This window comes from Nicotiana sylvestris, chromosome 5 (assembly GCF_000393655.2).
Source record: "Nicotiana sylvestris chromosome 5, ASM39365v2, whole genome shotgun sequence".
NCBI classification, from domain to species: domain Eukaryota; kingdom Viridiplantae; phylum Streptophyta; class Magnoliopsida; order Solanales; family Solanaceae; genus Nicotiana; species Nicotiana sylvestris.
In genome coordinates this window covers 104,852,675-104,863,547 of record NC_091061.1, presented here as the reverse complement: position 1 = coordinate 104,863,547, position 10,873 = coordinate 104,852,675, and positions in this window count along the sequence as shown.

Genomic DNA, 10,873 nt, shown 5'->3' with positions numbered 1-10,873 from the left:
ATTTGGGTTTTCACGAATGTTCTTGAAAAATGGAACTATTTTCAAAAAATTTATGCAAAAGCTGAACATTTTTATCTCTAAGATTATTTCCTTGTTTATATGCTCTATGTTGTTATGAACTGTTGTTGGTTATTGGTGTTGGACCCGACCTATGTTCCAGCTCGTCACTACTTTCAACCTGAGGTTAGGTTTGTTTCTTTTTTAGTACATGGGGTCGGTTGTACTCATACTACACTTCCTGCACATTGTGTGCATATTTTGGATGTTGATATTGCTGTGTTCGACGGAAGCTGGATTGGAGGATGTACCTATGTCCCCGTTGTAGTTGTCTCTTGTTCTATGTAGCCTTAGATTATAAAACTCTGTTTATGTACTTTTCAAATAGAAGATGTATTTATTTCCAATCAGCTTTGTAATCTCTACTTTTAGAAGCTTGATTTATACTATCAGTCCTTGGGAAATGTATAAGTTTCAGATAATTTCTTCCATTTAATTGTTTTATTAATTTAATTGGAAATGGATATTTGTTAAATTAGTGGGTTGGGTTAGGTTCCATCGCAACTAGTGGATTTTGGGTCGTGACAGATTTGTATCAGAGATCTAGGTTCATAGGTTCTACAAGTCATGAGCAAGTGTCTAGTAGAGTCTTGCGGATCGGTATGATGACGTCCATACCTATCTTCGAGAGGCTACATGGCATTTAGGATATACTTTCCATCTTTATTTCCTTATCGTGCGACATTGATTCAGCTTGAAGCATAATCCTTTGAATTCCTTCCAAGCATTCGTATGCGCACTTGAGCGCTCGGTATCATCTATGTATCAACGGCATGTGATTCCCTGGATGAAGAGTGAGATATGATTTCTGTGTGTTGATAATGGATCAGTCTAGAGGACTTGAGGTCAAGTTTTGATGGTAGTTGGAGCACAGAGGTGTTGATTATGTGAGCACGTGCTTTTGGACTCATATGTCCGGTAGTATCCCTATGAGTGGAATTTGTTACTACATGAGTGTTCAGATTGCTATATGATGAGTATGGTGTGACTATGGGTGTGTTCAGACAGATTGGATTTGACGAAAAGATTTTGATTAAGATGTAGATTGGGTGCTTGATTTCCGTCTTGATTTGACGTATAGTCTCGAGTTATGGGTGTGTGTTGAAGGATATTTTCATGTTTTTTAGTTGAAGATTGAAGTAGATTTTCATGTCATGATATGAGTTCAGACTCAGGAAGATTAAGTGATTGCATAATGGTTATGACTGTGTAGTGGTATAAAGAGATGTTAGTTTGCGGTGAAACAGGTGGATTATCTCCTGCGGGGTGTCCTGAGGTTTGAATGATCCTTATGTTGTTTGGTAGCGAGTTCTATTTTACTAGTGGGTTATAGGTGTTGCGATGTGAGCTTGGATTGGTTGAGAAAGTTAGCTTGACTGTTACAAGGGTGAATGCGAGATTTGCAAATGATTTGAGGCAATATATGGTTTGTGTTACATGAGCTTAAGAAGGATTTAGTTGAATCTTATTGCGGTGCTATGCCAGTATGGGGGTGGCTATTGTAAGTTATCAGATGATTTATTCCATGGCTTTGAGCCAAGTGGAGGAGTCTGCTATCGACGGGTTGATTGCACGGTTATGTGTTGTATGGGTTTCAATTTAAGGTATACTAGTGATTTAGTTATTGCTTATAGAGGTTGAGATCAAGGTTGACTCGAGTAAAGGAAATTTTGGATAAGGGTTGTGATATACTTTATGGGTATATGAGAAACATTGGATGATTTAGTTTTTAGTTGTAAAGGATGTAACGTTCATGGAGTAGGGATTCGCTCGGTTACTTAGAAGAGTGGATTGCTTCCTTGGGTGTTGTTGTGCTAATTGGGCACAAGTCATATGGTTCGGTACTAGCTTAATTGATATTTGAGCAGAGCGAATGACTCTCGAGAATGGTTCTCATGAATTCATGATTTATATGTGGCAATTGAGAATTTTTGCGGATTTGTATATGGCTAAAAGATGAGAGTTACATTGGATGGTGTCGAGACTCGCAGTATTTCTACATCATCCTGGATACTACATTTCAGTACCAGTAAGGTAAGATGATCAGCTTGAAATTCACAGAAGGTCTGTTAAAAGTGGGTATCTCGGTTGTGGTACTTTTGTGGTGCTTAAAAGAGTATTCATCGGCTTATGAGCCTTAGGGCGGTGTGGTTTTATGCTTGGGTCTCGTGTGGTGAGTCTTGGTTGAGGATTGTGGTATTATGGCGAGGAGAAGTATCAATTTAGAAGGTTGGATCAGAAGGAACTCGGGGAAATATGACAGTTTGGTAGTAGGTTGGATCGGCATGGTAATAGATGTGATTGGCTCTTTTGGTGCTTATGATGTAGTGAGTTTCAACAGGTGTTTTATGGTGATACTCTTGGGTTTTGATGGCCTGTGTATCCTGGTTGAGTTAGAGGAGTTCAGTTCTGACGGTTTGGTTTTGTGCAAATGGGATTCAGAGAGTTCTTGACGGTTTCTGCCACGGTTAAAGATGTATATTTCCTACTGGCGTGAGGATTCCTGGCTAATTAAGTATGCAGTTGCTTGTGTCTTGGAGTGGATTACGAAGTCCTCGTATTTTTTGTACAATGGCATGGTATATGCGATGTGTTGTGTAGGATTGAGATTTGCATGTGTAAGGTCACAGTTCAGTTTTGAATGGAAGGTCATGAGTCCATAGGTAGCATGGATAGTTTCAAATGACTAGGTAAATGATATTACTATCTGGTATGGCTAGATGAGAGTATACATTTCAAAAGGGGTAATGTGTTTTGATTTATGGATACCTCATTGGTATTGCGACGCTCTGTTGTTTGATCGACTACTGGTGTTCAAATTGCTTGGTGGCATAGAAGAATTATTAAAGTATTCCTCGTGGGATGATCATTTATTAGAGAAGTGTTAGACATTCAGGCAGTGGAGTTGAGCCATTCGGAGATCACTACGCGTGTGATGGCATTCTTAGAGCATCACTTGGCTTGCTCGGCGTTGGAATTGGCTTGTTTGAGATAATTAACTCTTCTAAGTGAGGTCGAGAGCATGGTTATGAGTGACAGTTATGGGTTTGGACTGCACACCGCAGCGGTTATTCTGATTTATGATGGCGCTTGGGCTGAAAGAGCCCTTTCGGAGTCTGTAACACACCCCCAGTGAGCACTGATAATATTATGAGGGATGGATTTCCCTCGACATGGATTTGTCCGAAGTATTTGATATCTGGAGATGGATTTCTCCACAGGGCTGGATTGCCCCTTTTCCTCGGTACTAGGTGACTTATAGTAAGTCTGGTATATGTTCAAGGATAGATTTCCCTAGGCCGCATGGGCCATATATAGTACCGAGTGATTGAGCATTTATATATATACCTGGATATGGATCTTCTCCATGGGACAGATTGGCCTTCATCGATACTGAGTAACTGATGATCAATGATGTATATATTTCGGGATGGATCTTCCCTAGGCCGTTTGAGCCATATACAGTATCCAGTGGTTGAGCATTTTGAGTGGAGAGTATGAGTCCATGTTTCATTTCTGGGATACATGACATTAGCATGCATACATGATATACATGCATAGAGATGCATTCTTCCTCATATTGTACGACATCACATCGTTCATGATTTCTTTTATACACATTGATATGTAGCATAGAGAGGCACTTCACCCTTGCTATTTTGAAAGAAAATGAAACATCGTATTTATTGCGGAAAGGATTTTGAGAAAAATTGTAGTTTTCAAATTATCTATTTTTTTTTGAAAATTTCAGTAAAGGATTTGGGTTTTCATGAATGTTCTTGAAAAACGGAACTATTTTCAGAAAAATTATGCAAAAACTGAACATTTTTATCTCTAAGATTATTTCCTTGTTTATATGCTCTATGTTGTTATGAACTGCTGTTGGTTATTGGTGTTGGACTCGACCTATGTTCCAGCTCGTCACTACTTTCAACCTAAGGTTAGGTTTGTTTCTTTTTGAGTACGTGGGGTCGGTTGTACTCATACTACACTTCCTGCACATTGCATGCAGATTTCGGATGTCGATGTTGCTGTGTTCGACGAAAGCTGGATTGGAAGATGTACCTGTGTCCCAGTTGTAGCTGCCTCTTGTTCATGGTAGCCTTAGATTATAAAACTCTGTTTATGTACTTTTCAAACAGAAGATGTATTTATTTCCTATCAGCTTTTTAATCTCTTCTCTTAGAAGCTCATGATTATACTATCAGTCCTTGGGAAATGTATAAGTTTCAGATAATTTCTTCCATTTAATTGTTTTATTAGTTTAATTGGAAATGAATAGTTGTTAAATTGGCTTACCTAGCGGGTTGGGTTAGGTTCTATCACGACTAGTGGATTTTGGGCCGTGACAGATTTGTATCAGAGCTCTAAGTTCACAGGTTCTACAAGTCATGAGCAAGTGTCATGTAGAGTCTTGCGGATCGGTATGATGACATCCATACCTATCTTCGAGAGGCTACATGGCATTTAGGATATACTTTCCATCTTTCTTTCCTTATCGTGCGACATTGATTCAGCTTGAAGCGTAATCATTTGAATTCCTTCCACGCTTCGTATATGCACTTAAGCCCTCGGTATCAACTGTGCATTAACGGTTTGTGATTCCCTGGATGAAAAGCGAGATATGATTTTTGTGTGTTGATGATCGGCCAATCTGGAGGACTTGAGGCCGGGTTTTGACGGTAGCTGGAGCATAGAGGTGTTGATTGTGTGAGCACGTGCTTTTGTACTCATATGTCCGGTAGCGTCCCTATGAGTGGAATTTTTGACTAGATGAGTGGTTGGATTACTATATGATGAGTATGATGTGACTATGGGTGTGTTCAGATTGATTGGATTTGACGAAAAGAGTTTGATTAAGATGTAGATTGGGTGCTTGATTTACGTCTTGATTTGACGTATAGTCTCGAGTTATGGGTGTGTGTTGAAGGATATTTTCATATTTTTTAGTTGAAGAGTGAAGTAGATTTTTATGTCGTGATATGAGTTCAGACTCAGGAAGATTAAGTGATTGCGTAATGGTTATGACTGTGGAGGGGTATAAAGAGATGTTAGTTTGTGGTGAAACAGGTGGATTATCTTCTGCGGGGTGTCCTGAGGTTTGAATGATCCTTATGCTGTTTTGTATTGAGTTCTATTTTACTAGTGGGTTATAGGTGTTGCAATTTGAGTTTGGAATGGTTGAGAAAGTTGGCTTGACTGTTACAAGGGTGAATGCGAGATTTGCAAATGATTTGAGGCAATATATGGTTTGTGTTAGGTGAGCTTAATAAGGATTTAGTTGAATCTTATTGCGGTGCTATGCCAGTATGGGGGTGGGTATTGTAAGTTATCAGATGATTTATTCCTTGGCTTTGAGCCAAGTGGAGGAGTCTGCTATCGACAGGTTGATTGCACGGTTATGTGTTGTATGGGTTTCAGTTTAAGGTATACTAGTGATTCAGTTATTGCTTATAGAGGTTGAGATCAAGGCTGACTCGAGTAAAGGAAATTTTGGATAAGGGTTGTGATATACTTTATGGGTATATGAGAAACATTGGATGATTTAGTTTTTAGTTGTAAAAGATGTAGCGTTCATGGAGTAGGGATTCACTCGGTTACTTAGAAGAGTGGATTGCTTCCTTGGGTGTTGCTGTGCTAATGGGGCACAGGTCATACGGTTCGGTTGATTAGCTTAATTGAGATTTGAGCAGAGTGAATGACTCTCGAGAATGGTTCTCATGAATTCATGATTTATATGTGGCAATTGAGAATTTTTGCGGATTTGTATATGGCTAAAAGATGAGAGTTACATTGGATGGTGTCGAGACTCGCAGTATTTCTACATCATCCTGGATACTACATTTCAGTACTAGTAAGGTAAGATGAACAACTTGAAATTCACAGAAGGTCTGTTCAAAGTGGGTATCTCGGTTGTGGTACTTTTGTGGTGCTTAAGAGAGTATTCAGCGGCTTATGAGCCTTAGGGCGGTGTGGTTTTACGATTGGGTCTCGTGTGGTGAGTCTTGGTTGAGGATTGTGGTATTATGGCGAGGAGAAGTATCAATTTGAAGGTAATTCAGAAGGAACTCGGGGAAATATGACAGCTTGGTAGTAGGTTGGATCGGCATGGTATCAGATGCGATTGGCTCTTTTGATGCTTATGATGCAGTGAGTTTCAATAGGTGTTTTATGGCGATACTCTTGGGTTTTGATGGCCTGCGTATCCTGGTTGAGTTAGAGGAGTTCAGTTCTGACGGTTTGGTTTTGTGCAAATGGGATTCAGAGAGTTCTTGATGGTTTCTGCCACGGTTAAAGATGTATATTTCCTACTGGCGTGAGGAGCATGTGGTGTATATTGATCTTCTCTTGGATGAGATCAAATGGAAAGTTCTTGGCTAATTAAGTATGCAGTTGCTTGTGACTCAGAGTGGATTACTAAGTCCTCGTATTTTTCGTATGATGGCATGGTATATGCGGTGTGTTGTGTAGGATTGAGATTACATGTGTAAGGTAACACGTTAGTTTTGAAGGGAATGTCATGAGTCCTTAGGCAGCATGGATAGTTATTGATACCCAATTTTTCTCTATATATTTTTAATATGCAAAATACCCTTCAAAATGGCATATATATGAATATATAAGCATATCCAAATATTTTATTATTTTTTAATAATTTTTAAAGGTTTTTAAATCAATTTATTTCCCTATTTTATCCTTAAAATTCCAATAATTATTTTCAAAATTATTATTTTGGTAATTCCTTTATTGGACTTTTATATTTATGTTAAAATATAGTTAAGGTAATTTTTTGCATATTTTTACAAAATTATTTAATATTTTTAAGCTAAAATGCATATAATTGCAATATTAGCCCTTTTAAGATTCAATTGTATTTTATATTCATAATATTAAGTCCAGTATTTTTAAATTGTTAATTATATGTTATAAATCATTTTTAGTGCTTTCAATTTATTTCCAGAAATTAATTTACTATTTTTTATAATTTTAAAAGGGGAAAATTGACTATTTAAATAATAGCCCAATTTCATTCCAATTGTAGCCTAATTTGAACCCCAAATCAGATCCAATTTCCCCCGGCTCAATTTCGTTTAAACCCGACCCCTAACCCATTTAAACGACCCAACCCGAATTCCCACCTAAACCCTTTAATCTCAGTCGTTGATCATTTAGATCAACGACCCCCATTACCCCATACCTTTTTAAACCCCAAACGACCCCTTACCCAACTTCATTTCTCACCAACCGCCACCTCTGAATCCCTCTTCTCTCTCAACTTTCTCTGAAACCTCATGAACTCTAGCCGCCGCCATCTATCCCCATCCTAATCCACCCTAAACCCCGCCTAATCCATGGCCTCCCATGGCCATTGGAGATGTGTAATGGCCTCTTATGGCTCCTGGGTCTTTATTTCTGCGGTTTCATGGCCAGTCCTCGAAGGAATCTGGTCCAGTCCTTGCTCGACTGTTGTTCACAACCTTTCTCCGGCCATCCAAGGCCTTTCAAGGCAGATCCTTGACTTTCCTGGTTAGATCGAAAACTTTCAAAGCCTTGCTCACCTCTTATAGGTTTTTCGAAACCCTAATCTTTAAGATCTTTTGATTTTCTTTCAAACCTACTTTACATCTGTACTTGTTATGAATGTTTTAAGTGTTTTTCTCGAAAGTTCTTCAACTTTCCTTTCAAAACGACTTTTCGTTAAGGTTTTCCTTTAAGTTTTTCAAAAGATCTCTTCTCCAAATTTTAATGTTGTTTGCGATTCTGCAATATTTTGCTCATGTTGTTCCTCTATTTGAGTCAGTATGTTGAAAACCCTAATTCTTTTTGGTCTCATTCAAGCATTGAAACTGTTTGTTTTGTGTACTGGTTCGATTAAGTTCCTCGTTCTTGTTTGACTTATTTGTTTTACCATCTTTTAAACTCTATTATTGTTGAAAACCCTAGGTCTTTGGGTCTGAGATTGTTTGTTTGAATACTTGACTCGATTTAAGGTTCCTTGTTTCAGACTCTCTTTTTCTTTATGTGATTCATCTGATTCTGAGTTTTACCATCTTTTAAACTCGACCATTGTTGAAACCCTGATTTCTCTAAAGGTTTCCTCACTTGTTACCGTGAGACCTGTACCTGTTTTGACTCTCTTCTTCACTTTGGCTATACGTGTGAGCCCTGACTATCTAACTTTGTTCACTACCGAATCCTATGCTTATTTCTGTTACTATTGTATGATGTTTCTTTTGCCAATATGCTTGGCCTCACAGGTCTGATGTTTCTGTCCACTCTATTTATATACTAAAGTATAGAAGCATGTTTCTTCCTTGATTGACCTTGATTTTGTGACCGATTTCAAAAGCTTTTCTTCTATGAGCCCTGACTTCACTCGCTTGTTTAAAATTAATTGATTCCTTTCCCTTTACTGTGATGTTTTACCTTGCTAAATCCTTTCCAAAAATAAGCATATTTTTGTACTCAGACTTGATTGTTCACTGCATGCTTTTACTATCCCTTATATGGCAATAATCAAACTAATTTCTTTCCTTATTTGAACTTGTTATTACCCGTTAATCAGTGATTCCTTAATTAAAGGGAATCACTTGTGTAATTGATTATGACTTGTGATTGTTTCTATATTTGTGTTAAGGCTTTACTTATTACCTTATTCTTCACCTGTTTTCAGAACTATAAATACCCACTTTCTTTTCTTTCAAACAACGAACGAACCATCTGAGTTCAGAACACACACTTCACTCAAAAACTCTCTCTCGTTTCTCTACTACTCCTTGTGCTACTACTTTGCCTAGCCGGCTGAAAGCCAAGGCTAGGCTATGGAAATTTGCTCACTATTTTTTCTGCACTTTGTTTCTTACTGGTATGTCCTAGTTAATCCTCAAGCATCAACAACAACATGTTTCTTTAATTGTCCCAACTTCTCTTATTTTTGTCTACTTTGCTTATGTTTCTGCAATCAAGTTACATTACTAGCATGTGAAATATGTTCCCTGCCCTTTTTAATTAATGCTCCCCTACGTGTATGAATCCTAAACCCCACATCCCCTCTTTTTGTTTGTGTTCTCTGGCTGGTTTGTGGGTATGCCAGCATCATCTATTGCTGTGCATGTCCAAACCTGACCCTTCCTGGGGTCATATGCTTCATGCAATGTATTCCTGAAACCCTTGACCCCTTTGTGCAATTACTGATTCTGTGTAATTTAAATTTTACTACTACTGTTTTCAAATCACCCTTACCCCTTACTACTCTCAATCCAGTCTTAAAATAAATCTCTGTTTCTGCAATTCCACTACACTCTTAGAACATAGGTTCCACCCCCCTTGTGTGAGCCTTGCTTTGGGACCCATGAGCTCCCTCTGAACTTGGACACATAAGGACTGGCTCTTCCACACTGCACTCATCTCTATATGCAAACCTGGGTGTAAGCACTGCCCGGGATCCCTTGAGACCCTTAGGAAACTTTGACACACCCAGGTCTAAGAAAGGCTTTGAAACAAGTGGTGCTTGAGGTGGTTTTTTCCATAACTCAGAGAGGAAGTGAAGAATCAGGCTTCCTATAGTTGTAACTTCTTGTTTTACACTGTTCTGATGTATTCAGTATTTAGTCTGTAATAATTTGTAACAAATATTGGGGGCTGGTTAGTAAAAAAGGGAGGGGTAATTATGCATTTTTAACTATTAGAAGGGTAGAGAACATGCCTATAGGATCTGTTTCTTTAAATTCTGCATGTTTTAATTCTACATCTAGATAACATGCCTATAGGACCTGTTTTAAATTCTGCATGTTTTATTACCACACTTAGACAACATGCTTATAGGATCTAAATGGCTATAATCAAACATCATGTTCATAAGGTTGAAATCAGTATGTTTCATAGAAATCATGCCTATAGGAATTTCAAGTAAATCCTGCCTGCTTCGTTTCACGTTCAACTAGATATCATGTCTATAGGGATTAAAAATTAGCAATAATAGAGATCATGCCTATAGGATCTGAAACCGGCCTAATTTAAAATCAGTTTGACTCATACTGTTCTGAATTAGCCTTAAACAACCTACTCCTTTTATTAATACGATTTAGAAAGCATGCATAGGATTCCCAAAATGCTCGTTTAAAACTGTTACTACTTTGCTACATTCTGAATCAGTAATAGATATCATGCTTATAGGATATCACCAACATACTTAGGCAAGCCTTAGGTAATAACAACAAAACCGAATCCGCCTTTATAATTAGTAACTGCTATAACTAGCAGGCAGGCCTGATTCGGACTTCTTATCTGAGTTATGTAATAAATTGGTCTGCTTCAACAACTAAAATTCTCCTGTCTTAGTATTTTTTAAATTCTGACCCTAAATGTGTTTGAGTCATGCTATTTATGTGCTTTACTTAAGGAGGTATATATGAGCCTTTTGGTTGCTTACATGTTTTCCCCTAATATGCAGTCCTATGTGTTTTGAATGTCGCCTTAGTCTTTTACCTTTAAAACCTAAGAGTCACCTAAAATCCTCCCTCTTATAGGAATAGTAGTCCTCAATTCCTCCGGAACTGATAGGAATCTGACAGGTAATAGCATGCAATAGAGGTCGAGACCAATCCGCGCTTTAATACCTTAACGGGGTGGGAAGGGTAGATATGGATATGATGACCGGTGCGCTAATACCACGTGTATCCCCTCTTCTGAGGAGTGTCATACCGGGTATCGCATTGATGTGATCCATATTATAAATAAACTTAGGACCCTTCTCTCCTTTTATATTTTCAAGTATTTGTAAAAAATGTAACTCCATTTCAAAATTTGCCTTTAA